General features: G+C 39.9%; 1 non-coding gene across 1 annotated transcript; it reads right to left on the bottom strand.

Annotated features, from left to right (window-relative positions):
* Positions 1 to 7447: 7447 nt before the first annotated feature.
* LOC141515811 (small nucleolar RNA U3) lies at positions 7448 to 7664 on the bottom strand. The gene has a single exon (XR_012476548.1). It is a non-coding gene; the product is annotated as a small nucleolar RNA U3 (small nucleolar RNA).
* Positions 7665 to 12886: the final 5222 nt, after the last annotated feature.

Below are 12886 nucleotides of genomic sequence, written 5' to 3'. Positions count from 1 at the left end.
ATTAAAGGGAAAAAACCCCTAATATCCTACTAGGAACTCTTGACAGGTCAACTTGGGGGTAATAGAGTTTCTTCCCCCTCTTCTAATGAGAGGTCCACCAGAAAGTAGTAGCTTCCATAGAATGGTGCTGGGGAGGAACTAATGAAGGAAGTGGAGAGACAATAAATGAATGAATGAATTAATAACAAAATTAATGAAGGAATAAATAAATAAAAATGAATAAATAAGGTAAGATGTAAAACTAGGAAAAAAGGAAAACATAAAAAGGAAAATGAGAAAAACAGCAAAAAAGATGAAAGAAAAAACAATTTAAAAAGAAAAAGAGGGAAAACAATTTTGAAATTTGGAGCAAGGAATCTTAGTGTCCAGGTGATCAGAAGGAGAGAAACTTGAGGTTTGCCTGGAAAATGGCGCAGTTCCAATGTATCAGCATCTTACAAAGCTTCTAATCCTCTGATCTGTCAGGGTTAGGGTCACCCATAACAAGGTTACAATAAAAATAACAAGATGCTGCCTGTGAGGAATGAAGGGCGTTGTTGGTCTTCACGGGGTGTGGAGGGGGCCCTTTGAAATCCATTACAAAGGGGGAATGGCCCCAGCCAATCGAAAAACTGGGAGACTTCTTCTACTCCCATTCCAAAGATGACAAACTAGATTAGAAGAAACTAGTCCTTAACTGGTCAAGAGTAACCTAGTCTTGACCTCTTTTGCACATGCTCAGAGAGATCTATATTTGCTCATTAGTATAATAAGCAGGGTGGGGAAATATATAGGAACCAATGCATCAACTACATTTGTGACCCCAGCCTATGGTTGGAGGATGGATTGAATGGGGTAAATTACATGACAAGAAGAAGTACAAAGGACCTATGCAATAGAGGGGAAGAAGGGAAGAATTGAGAACTGCCTGAATCTTACTCTCATCAGATTTGCCTCAAAGAAGGATTAACATACACAAATTCAGTAAAGTTAAGAAACTTATCTTACCTTTCAAATATTAAAAGGGGAAAGGGGGGGAGGAAAAGAGGAACTTACAGAAGGAAGGGAAGGAAGGAGGGGTAAAGGGAAAAGGGAAAGATAGGGGAAGGGGGTGGATATAAAGTGGAAAACACTGAAAGAAGTTGTATTCAGAAGTAAAATACTGGGGAATATGGATAAAGTGAAAAAAGGGGGAAAATACAAATAGAGGAAAGATAGCATGGAAGTCAATAAAGAGTTAGTAATTATAACTGAATGTGAATGGAATGAATTCTCCCAAAAAACGCAAGCAAATAGCACTATGGATTTAAAACTAGAATTTCACAATATGCTGCTAACAAACTCATTTGAAGCAGAAAGATGCATATAGAGTGAAGGTAAAAGGTTGGAGCAGAATAAATTTTGCTTCAGCTGAAGTGAAAAAGGCAGGGGTAGCAATCCCTACTTCAGACAAAGCAGCTGCTAAAAATAGATCTCATTTAAAGGGATAAGGAAGGAAACTATCCTCTTAAAAGATACCATAGACAATGAAACAATCATCTAAATTCTAAGAGGAGAAGCTGAATGAATTACAGGAAGACATAGACAACAAAACTCTACTGATGGGAGATCTCAATCTCCCTCTCTCAGATTTAGAAAAATCTATAAAATAAAGAAGGAAGTTAAACAGGTGAATAGATTGTTATAATACCTAGGCATGATAGACTTTTGGTGAAAATTGAATGGGGATAGAAAGGAATATACTTTTTTCCCTCCAGTACATGACACTTATACAAAAATTGAGCATATAGTAGGGCATAAAAACGTTATAATCAAATTCATAAAGGCAGAAATAGTGAATGCTTCCTTCTCAGATCATAATGCAAAAAAAATCACATGCAATAATGGGCCATGGAGAGACAGACCTAAAACTAATTTGAAACTAAATAACTTCATTTTAAAGAGTGAGTGGATCAAACGACAAATAATAGAGAGAATTAATGATTTCATCCTAGATAATAACAATAATGAGACAATGTATCAAAACTTATGGGATAGAGCCAAGCCAGTTATTAGGGGATATATTATATCTTTAACTGCTTGCATAAATAAAATAGAGAAAGAGGAAATCAATGAACCAAACATGCAACTAAAAAATTAGAGAAAACACAAATTAAACCCCCCAATTAAATACCAAATTAAAAATTCTAAAAACCAAAGGAGAAATTAATAAAATTGAAAGCAAGAAAACTATTGAACTTATAAATAAAACTAAGAGTTGGCTTTATGAAAAAATCAATAAAATTGGTAAACTTTTGGTTAATTTGACTAAAATAAAGAAGAAAAACAAATTACTAGTATCATAAATGAAAAAGGTGAACTCACCACCAATGAGGAGGAAATTTAAATAAAAATTAGGGATTGTTTTGCCCAACTCTATGCCAATATATCTGTTAATCTAAGTGAAATGGATGGATATATACAAAAATATAATTTGCCCAGGTTAAAAGGAGAGGAAATTAAATATCTAAATAACCCTACTTTAGAAAAAGAAATTCAACAAGCTATCATTGAACTCCCTAAGTAAAAATCTCCAGGGTCAGATGGATTCACAAGTGAATTCTATCAAATGTTTAAGCAACAGCAGGTTCCACTTCTATATAAACTCTTTGGAAAATAGGTGAAGATGGAACTCTGCTTAATTCCTTCAATGACACCATTATGGAGTTGATAACTAAACCAGGAAGAGTCAAAACAGAGAAAGAAAATTATAGACAAATTTCCCTAATGAATATGGATGCAAAAATATTAAATAAAATCTTAGCAAAGCAATTACAGGACGTTATCACTAGGATAGTACATTATAACCAAGCAGGATTTATCCCAGGAATGTCGAGTTGGTTCAATATTAGGAAAACTGTTCATATAATTGACTATATCAATAACAAAACTAACAGAAATCACGTGATTATCTCAATAGATGTTGAAAAAGCTTTTGACAAAATATAGTATCCATTCCTAATAAAACACTAGAGTTTAAGAATAAATGGATTTTTCCTGAGAATTATAAGCAGTATCTATCTGAAACTATCAACAAACATTATAATCAATGGGGATAAACTGGAAGCATTCTCAATAAGTACAGGGGTGAAACAGGAAAGTCCATTATCACCACTACTATTTAATAGAACATTAGAAATGTTAGCTTCAGCAATAAGAGGGAAAAAAAGAAACTGAAGGAATTAGAATTGGAAAGGAAGGAACAAAACTCTCTTTGCAGATGACATGATGGTATACCTAAAGAATCCTAAAAAATCATCTAAAAAACTACTAGAAACAATTAGCAACTTTAGAAAAGTTTCAGGATATAAAATAAAGTCACATACAAAGAACTGGAAATTAAGTGAATGTCCTTCAATTGGGGAATGGCTTAACAAATTGTGGTATACATATGTGATGGAACACTATTGTTCTGTTAGAAACCAGGAGGGATGGGAATTCAGGGAAGCCTGGAGGGATTTGCATGGACTGATGCTGAATGAGATGAGCAGAACCAGAAGAATATTGTATACCCTAACAGTCACATGGGGGCGATGATCAACACTGATGGACTTCCTCATACCAACAGGGCAACAATCAGGAACAATTTTGGAATATCTGTGATGGAGAATGCCATCTGTATCCTGAAAAAGAACTGTGGAGCTTGAACAAAGACCAAAAATGATTACCTTTAATTAAAAAAAAATGTTGTCTTATGATGTAATTCTGCTATATCTCATACTATGTGTTTCTTCTGTAAAGATATGATTTCTCTCTCATCACATTCAACTTAAATCAATACATACTATGGGAATGATGTAAAGATTAGCAAACTGCCTTCTGGGGGTAGGGGGAGGGAAGTGAGATTAGGGGATGTGAGGAATACAGGGTGTTGGTCTTCACAGGGTGTGGAGGAGAGCCCTTAGGGAATCCATTACAAAGGGGGAATGGCCCAGCCAATCACAAGACTGGAAGAGTTTTCTTACTTCCATTCCAAGGATAGCAAACCTGAAACAGGTTCTCAACCAGTCAAGAGTGACCTAGAGATCTTGACCTAAAGCAACTGAGTTTGAACAATTAGGTAATTGAATATTAACCCAGACACCCCCTGTGACAATTGGGATTCATTAGAATATCATGCATTGGGGCGGCTAAGTGGCTTAGTGGATAAAGCACCAGCCTTGGAGTCAGGAGTACCTGGGTACAAATCCTGTCTTAGACACTTAATAATTACCTATCTGTGTGGCCTTGGTCAAGCCACTTAATCCCATTACATTGCAAAAACCTAAAAAAAAAAAAAAAGAATATCATGCATCATATGATGTGAGGGGGGATCATATTAGGGGCATGTCATGGAATGGGTGGACCTCTTAGATTGTAACTAAAACTCTAAGAGCCTGTAAACATCCAAGAGGGAGGGGGAAAGAGTTCTGAAGGCCATAAATTACCTGAGACAAATTCATGCCTCAGTCCAAGGGGAGGTACGGCTACCTTCTAAGGTGTATCTCACAAGGTTTGTACAATTTTATCTCACTCTAGCAAGTTTTTCTTTTCATTCATTCATAATGGGGAAAAATGATAAACCTCATAATAAAGAAAAACTTTCAAAAAAACGGCCTAATTCTAGAGAAGGTGGAGGGGCAGAAGGAGAAATGCCTATTGTTACATCTCCACGAAAGAAAAGCAACAGAATCAATACTGTCAATTGCTAATAGAATCTATCAATCATTCATTCATTCACTTATTTATTAGTTTGTTTGTTTATTTGTTATTGCTCTAATTCCAACTTTTCTTTTTTCCCTTTTTCTATCTAATTTACATTTTTATTCATGTACACATGATTAAATGAGTCTTGTTGTAAGAGTAAACATAATCTCCCCGCCGCCCCCCCCCCACCCCTGCCAAAAAAGCCAAAATTAAAGTCCACAGAAGAAAGCAAGTGAAAGAAAGAGAAAATAAAATGTCTTTCAGTCTGTGTCCAGATACCATCAGCTGTGTCTCTGGGGTGGATCACATTCTTTGTCATAAGTCCTTCAGAGAAGATACTTCCATATTTTTCCACAGTTGCTGTCGATTGTAATTCCCTTCAACCATTCCTCCCCACTAACATTTCCTATAAGTTCTCTCTCCTTTCACCCAGTCCCTCTTCAAATACGTGCTATAGTGCAGCTGAGTATTGCAGCAGACAGAGCACCAGCCCTGGTGCCAGGAGGCCCCAAGTCCACATCTCACCCCAGAGATCTAGCAACCACCCAGCCCCCCTGGTCCCGGACAGGGCACCCAATCCCACCAACCTTGCAAAAAAGTCAAAGAGAAAATGTGTTCTATCTAACCATCCTCTCCCAAGAGCCCCCTCCCCTCCCTCTAACCCCTTTCTCCCATCCCCTTGCTTTAGTGTTTCCTCCCTGAGTCATTTCTGATGAGAACGAAGGTTCCTTCATTCCCCCTCACCTCCCCCCAGCCCATATCATTGGAACAGCTATTTCTTGACTCTTTTACTTGAAATATCTCAGTCGATCCTACCTGTCCTTTCCTGTTCTCTCAGTACATTTCCTTTCTACCCATTGATTCCATTTTGACGATGTCTTCTACCTTTCAAATTCAGCTCCCTCCTGTACCTCGTCTATACCTATATATCTATATGCTCCTTCTAACTGCTCTGATAAATGAGAAGGTTCATAAGAGTATTATCAATATCATCTTGCCATGCAGGACTACACGCAGTTCATCATCATTAAATCCCTCACAATGTGCTCTTCTCCTCCACCCTCTCTGTGCTTCACCGGAATCCTGGACTTGAAGATCAAACTTTCTGTTCGGCTCTGGCTGTTTCAACAACAACACTTGAAATTGCCCTGTTGCACTGAAAGTCCCTCTTTTCCCCCCTGGGAGAGGATCTTTGGTTTTGCTGGGAAGTTGATTGTCAGTTGCATTCCAAGCTCTTTTGCCTTCCGGAACGGAATATTATATTCCAAGCCCCACGAGCCCTTAACGTGGATGCTGTTAAGTCCTGTGTATTCCCGACTGCAGCTCCACGATATTCAACTTGTTTCCTTCTGGCTGCCCGTAATATTTTCTCTTAGACTTGGGAGTTCTGGAACTTGGCTGTCATATTCCTGAGTTGTCGTCGTCGTCGTCGTCGTCGTCGTCGTCGTCGTCGTCGTCGTCGTGTTTTTGTTTATTTTCTATCTCTTTCAGGAGCAGATTGTGTGGATGCTCTCAATGACTATTTTCCTCAGGGTCCAATTTATGAGGGTTTGTCTAGCTAAGGTAGTCTATTCAAGGGCTGATCAATCAGACATCCTCTAGTCCTAGGCAGAATTCCTTCTGATTTGTCAATGCTGGGAGCTCATATCTCAGCAGAGAAGATGCATTCACTCCTGCCGGTTGTTCGGCCCAATCCATTCTAAGGGTCCAAAGCTCTCTGATCCTCTCAAATACACTCGAAGAGGTGGGATACACGGGGTGACTTTCACCTCTTCTTTGCCAGTCCTTCCCTTGGAGAAGAAATCATGATAAGGATTTAATGCATATGGATTGGTTTTGCTTATGATTTTCTCTTTTCCCTTCCTATTCTTTTCCTTGGCAGAGATTGTTCCTTACAGGCAATGCCTTTGTGGGAAGGGTAGATGAATGGAATAAGGCGAGCAAATCTGGTATGGAACGAGATCCCCTCACAGTAGAAGTCCATTTTTCTTTATGAAAGAAATATGACAAAACAGAAACGATGGCAACTTTGCTTTGGCTGTGACTGGTCTTTAGCCGAAAGCCAATGCCTGGCAGGAGTCCAAGGTCATTGTTGTTTCAACATGAAGCTTGTCGTTTCCTTCCAGTCCCCTCTTCCCTTTTACTTGCACCTGTTCCTGAGGAGTAGAAAGCGTCACCTTGCTGCCTGCCTCGAGGCCCAGGTCCACCATTGTTTCCCTGTGCCTACCCATGGGCAATATGTTGGCTGTATCATTGTTTTTTGGTTGAGATTTTCCTCTCCTTTTCAGTGGCCCTAATTCTAGAGAAGGTGGCAGGGCAGTGGGGGACCTGTATGTGTGTGTGTGTGTGTGTGTGTGTGTGTGTGTGTGTGTGTGAAGGCAAAACAAGAGGTTTGTGAAGGAAAGAGAAGAGAATGCACATTGTCCACAGGCGATCGATCTTAAGTGGAGAGGGGAGGGCAGGCTGGGGGTGTGTGGGGTCATGGCAGAGAGGTTAGGGTTAGGGCTGGGCCGAGTGGTCACTTTCACTTTGATGTCTGGGGGTGGGGTGCCCGTCGTCTGACACGCGCTGCTTCTCCTGCATCTCCTCCTTCCTGGGAGGTCATCCAGCCCCAGTGAACACAGCACCGTGGCCAGTAGAAGGCACTGTGGGAGGAAGCGGGGATGGCGAGGGGCAAAAGCAGCTCTGCACGCAGTCACACGGTCTTGCCTTTGCATCACGACGGAGAAAAAGAGGAGGAAGAACCACTCAGCCTGCATTCTCTCCCTCTCGCCACACCCGAAGGAAGGCAAGAACGATCATCAATGGCAGGCGGCAGCCGCTGCCAAGCAGCACCGCAAGCCGGCTTCACGCTCAGGAGAGAATGCCACAGCTCCTCCTCGTGGTTACCTCGGTGATACACTTTCAGCCACAATTCTCTAGTAACAAACTATAGAAATGATCCCTGAAAGTATAGTCTTACTCGGCATGTTCCTCACCCCCCCCTACAGTTGACGTTGTACACTGTTAGCTGACGGCAACTTTTCCACACTCAGTTGTGCCTTAATCCAAAAACCACACACCACGTGCATCCTCACCTTCCAACATAGATTCAAAAGATCAATAGCGGCCCCACTCCCGCCAACTGGAAGACCTCTGTCTTAACTCTTCAAGTCACACGCTTCCTCATTAACATATTCCCTCCTTCTTTGATGACTTGGTAAATTCAAACTCACATCCTGGCCTTTAACAAGCACTCACATCCATTCTGCCCTGGGAAATTGTTGGGACCTGGATGGAAGGACATAGTCCAAAAAATTCAAAATCAATCCATTAAAGTGCCTACTGAATGGATGTACTGTACTGAATGGATACCTCAAAAGACCTCCGTCACTTTGATGAGCAATGTTAATTGTGGTCAGGGGGGAGGGGCAGCTTTCCCTCTTTGGAGAGCTGGAGGACAACAACATTAAGAGCATGAACCAGGTTTTTTTCTTTTCCTACAAAAGAAGGTTCTTTGGGTGGTGGGTGAGGTAGAGGAGCCGGGCTGGAGCCTGGGAAAAGAAGGAGGAACTCATATGTCTGAATAGGACTGCAATGTGTATTCACTTGTGTTTCTCTGTGTATGTTTGTGATTTCCTGGGGAAGAAAAGGGTTTGGCCCTCTTTCATCTACAGGAGTGTATGTTCCAAAGCAGTGAAATAGTTTTGAGGAAGTTCAGGATGCAATTGGTTAGGGGTGTCTAGCTAAGCTAGTTCTCTATTCCTACTTTGCCCTTTAATTCTAAGGGATCAGGGCAATTTTCTTTTAAGATTATCCCAAATAAGATATGGATTATGTATTATGCATGTGTGGGGTGAGGGTGTGCTTGGGTGGGGCTAGGTGTGATTGGGTGTGGGTGCTCAGATAGTAAATGATTCTTAAATTTCTCCTCCTTGATCAAATTCCCAGGTCAATTGTTTTTGCTTTGTGATGCTTACATTTGCTTAAATTTCTTTTTCAGTCTTTTGAATTTGTTTTAATATTTCTTGTTGGCTCATAAGGTCTTTAGTTTTTATTTGATCCATTCTAGTGGATGGCACTTAAGGGATACGATCTATATGTGGGGGAGGGGCACCACATGGCAGTCCGGGTAAGCTGGTCCTTCCTTTATCCCTGCCTGCCAGAGATATGGCTGGCCAGTCATCCTCTACCCCTCCTGCGGATCCCTTCTGGTCAGTCAGTGAAGAGAGCTCACAGTCTTCCTGAAGCACATCTGGGTGACACTTTCCTGGACGTAGCCACTGGTCCCAAGCCCAAACCCATTTCCTCCTCACCCTACCTGGGTCCTATCCACCCCACTCTACTGTATCCAGGTACTCAGGTTGTCTTTCCCCCTTGTTTCCAGATCCTGTTGTTTGAAATTAACTGCTGCTACTGAGTTGTGTCAGACTCTTGGTAATCCCATTTGGGGTTTTCTTTGCAAAGACACTAGAATGATATGTCATTTTCTTCAGCCCATTTTACAGATGAAGAAATAGAGATCCACAGGATTAAGTGACTTGGTTAGGATCACACATCTTCTTAGTATATGAGGCCTGAAGTCAGAAGTCATCTTGGTGACCAGGCCCAAGCCAACACCCTAACACCTCTTAGCTGGCCCTAAACTGGTGGTAGGTTAATTATGCTTGCTGTATTATTTGGTTTTGTTGACATTTTTCTTTATTTAATTCCCCCTAGAATAGATGGAGGGGTACTGAAGGACATGTGGGTGATTACAACCCAGTATCTACTCCCATCAAGGAAAAAAAAATAAGAAATGGAAATCCCTATGATTATAAATGGAGAGGGGAGGTAACAGGGACTGAGTGAGAAATTGTAGTGGAGTGTGTTGGAAAGTGCTATGGCAAGGACAGGTTATCTGGTAGGACTAACCTCCTGTTCTAGGAATTTCCTCGTTTTCTTCAGTTTTTTTTTTGTTGTGGGGTAAGTAGGGGGAAGGTTTAAATATTAATATGGCCCTAATGTCCCTCCAACTCCTCTGGAAGAGAAAAGGCCTTCCAATTCAAGTGAGAGTGTAGTGACTTCAAGGAGGCACCATAGAGAGAGTGTTGGACCAAAAATGATGAAGCCTACATAGCCAGAGGTGACTCTGCTGAGACACTTTGCACAATCATGAAGTGGGTGTCTATCCCCAAGTATGTGAAGACTTTTCCTCTGGTGGAAGGGTGGATGGGAACAATCTGTTCCACCCTTCATGAATGTGGCTAAAATAGTCATTGTGGAGTGAGTAGAATTTGGTCAATCAAAGTTGCCAAGGTCATCCACCACATCCTGACTTATCACCAGTCTTTTTGACTTTTGTCTTGCCCTTAAACTTTGATGACTATAAGAGTGAATGAAGCTGACAACTTCATGCAATTCTGTCTCACTTAAATCCAATTCACCCATGAGTTAAGATGTCACTGATTCTTTTAGGAAGGAATCCATTTACTTTGTAGGTAAACTAAAAGTCTTAATATTGTGCTCTGGTACAACATCAATAGTAGAAAACACAATTAATGGCAGTTGTTGCAGAAAACCCCTTTTTTAATCACCCTTTCTTGATGTAGTTTTCTTTCTTAAAACAAACTGTTAAGATTGAAGTAGTTCTGTTTTTAAATACTTAATTTAAATTTAAGAAATACCAGCTATTTTACCTGGAGAATAGAGTATCTGACTTCTGAAAGTGTTCTAGAAAATGAAGTTGAAGCCACTTCATGTATAGATTTTCTTGTATAAAGGAGATTTGAACTTTAAAGCAGCCAGGCCTAAGGGTCTCAATAAAATTTCTTGAAAGGGAGAGCATAGAGCAGTTGCCCTTTTAGAAGAGAGTACTGCCATGTACCTTCCAGGAGTGTATGTATCAACGGGGAAGATGGATAAGTATACATACTTATTTTGCTGTGAGTGGAAACAGGTAGTAACCAGGAAGTTAAGGTAAGAGTGTATAGGCTCTGAAATGCTAAATAAGTCTTTTTATTTGATCTCAGAAGCAGTCAGAAGCCATGGCTGAAATTTGTTTTTAATTTATTTTTTCAAATTCAGTTTTATTGTCTTTCCCTCCCATCTCCCTATCCCTATCATCTTGAGAAAAGAAAAAAAGCCAAAAATAACTATTACAAATGTTTATAATCAAGGAAAGCAAATTCCAAGCAATTAGGTAGTGTAGTGTAGCAATTAGAGCACTGGTCCTGGGGTCAGGAGGATCTGAGTTCAAATTGGAACACTGGCTTGGATATATTACCAATCTAGGCAACAGTATGCTAGAACCAGGGATACCAATATGAGCATTTTTTTTCCTTTTAAAGATTTTATTTATTTTGAGTTTTACAATTTTTATCCTAATCTTACTTCCCTCCCCCACCCCCCACAGAAGGCAATTTTTTTTTTAGGTTTTTTGCAAGGCAAATGGGGTTAAGTGGCTTGCCCAAGGCCACACAGCAAGGTAATTATTAAGTGTCTGAGACAGGATTTGTACCCAGGTACTCCTGACTCCAAGGCTACACCACCTAGCCATCCCCACACAGAAGGCAATTTACCAGTCTTTACATTGTTTCCATGGAATACACAGATCCAAATTGAATGTGATGAGAGAGAAATCATATTCTTAAGGGAGAAAAATAAAAGTATAAGAGATAGCAAGATTACATAATAAGATATCGGGTTTTTTTTTCTACATTAAAGGTAATAGTCCTTGGTCTTTGTTCAAACTCCACAATTCTTTCTCTGGATACAGATGGTACTCTCCATCACAGATAGCCCCAAATTGCTCCAGATTGTTGCACTGATGGAATGAGCACCATCAAAGTTGATCACCCCCATGTTGCTGTTAGGGTGTACAGTTTTTCTGGTTCTGCTCATCTCACTCAGCATCAGTTCATGCAAATCTTTCCAGGCTTCCCTGAAATCCCATCCTTCCTGGTTTCTAATAGAACAATAGTGTTCCATGACATACATTATACCAGTTTGCTAAGCCATTCCCCAATTGAAGGACATTTACTTGATTTCCAATTCTTTGCCACCACAAACAGGGCTGCTATAAATATTTTTGTACAAGTGATGTTTTTACCCTTTTTCCATCATCTCCTCAGGGTATAGACCCAGAAGTGGAATTGCTGGATCAAAGGGTATGCATATTTTTGTTGCCCTTTGGGTGTAGTTCCAGATTGCTCTCCAGAAAGGTTGGATGAGTTCACAACTCCACCAACAATGTATTAGTATCCCAGATTTCCCACAACCCTTCCAACATTGATCATTGTCCTTTCTGGTCATATTGGCCAGTCTGAGAGGTGTGAGGTGGTACCTCAGAGATGCTTTAATTTGCATTTCTCTAATAAGTAATGATTTAGAGCAATTTTTCATGTGACTATGGATCTCTCAGATTTCCTCATCTATAAATTGCCTTTGCATATCCTTTGACTATTTGTCAATTTGGGGAATGGCTTGTTTAAAAATTTGACTCAGTTCTCTGTATATTTTGTAAATGACAATGTCTTCGTCAGAAATACTAGTTGTAAAGATTTTTTCCCAGTTTATGACATTATTTTGATCTTGGTTACAGTGGGTTTGTCTGTGCAAAAGTTTTTTAATTTAATGTAATCAAAATCATTTCGTTTGTTTTTAGTGATGTTCTCCATCTCTTCCTTGTTCATAAACTGCTTCCCTTTCCATAGATCTTACAGGTAAACTACTCCTTGATCTTCTAGTTTGCTTATAATATTGCTTTTTATGTCTATGCCCTGTAACCATTTGGATCTTATCTTGGTAAAAGTTGTTAGGTATTGGTCTAATCTAAGTTTCTCCCATACTAACTTCCAATTTTCCCAGCAGTTTTTATCGAAGAGAGAATTTTTAACCCAATAGCTGAACTCTTTGGGTTTATCAAACAGCAGATTACTATAATCATTTCCTGCTATTGCATCTAGTCTATTCCACTGGTCCACCACTCTATTTTTTAACCAGTACCAGACAGTTTTGATGACTGATGCTTTATAATATAATTTTAGATTTGGTAGGGCTAAGCCACCTTCTTTTGCACTTTTTTTCAGTGAATCCCTGGAAATTCTTGACTTTTTATTTCTCCATATGAATTTACTTACAACTTTTTCTAACTTGTTTCTGAGACTGCCTTGGCAAATAGACTCCCAGGTATTTTATATTGTCTGTGGTTACTTTTTTTTAG

Source organism: Macrotis lagotis, chromosome 2, assembly GCF_037893015.1.
Source record: "Macrotis lagotis isolate mMagLag1 chromosome 2, bilby.v1.9.chrom.fasta, whole genome shotgun sequence".
Taxonomy (NCBI): domain Eukaryota; kingdom Metazoa; phylum Chordata; class Mammalia; order Peramelemorphia; family Peramelidae; genus Macrotis; species Macrotis lagotis.
Note: the sequence above shows the minus strand (reverse complement) of the source record. Positions and strands in the feature narration are given on the sequence as shown.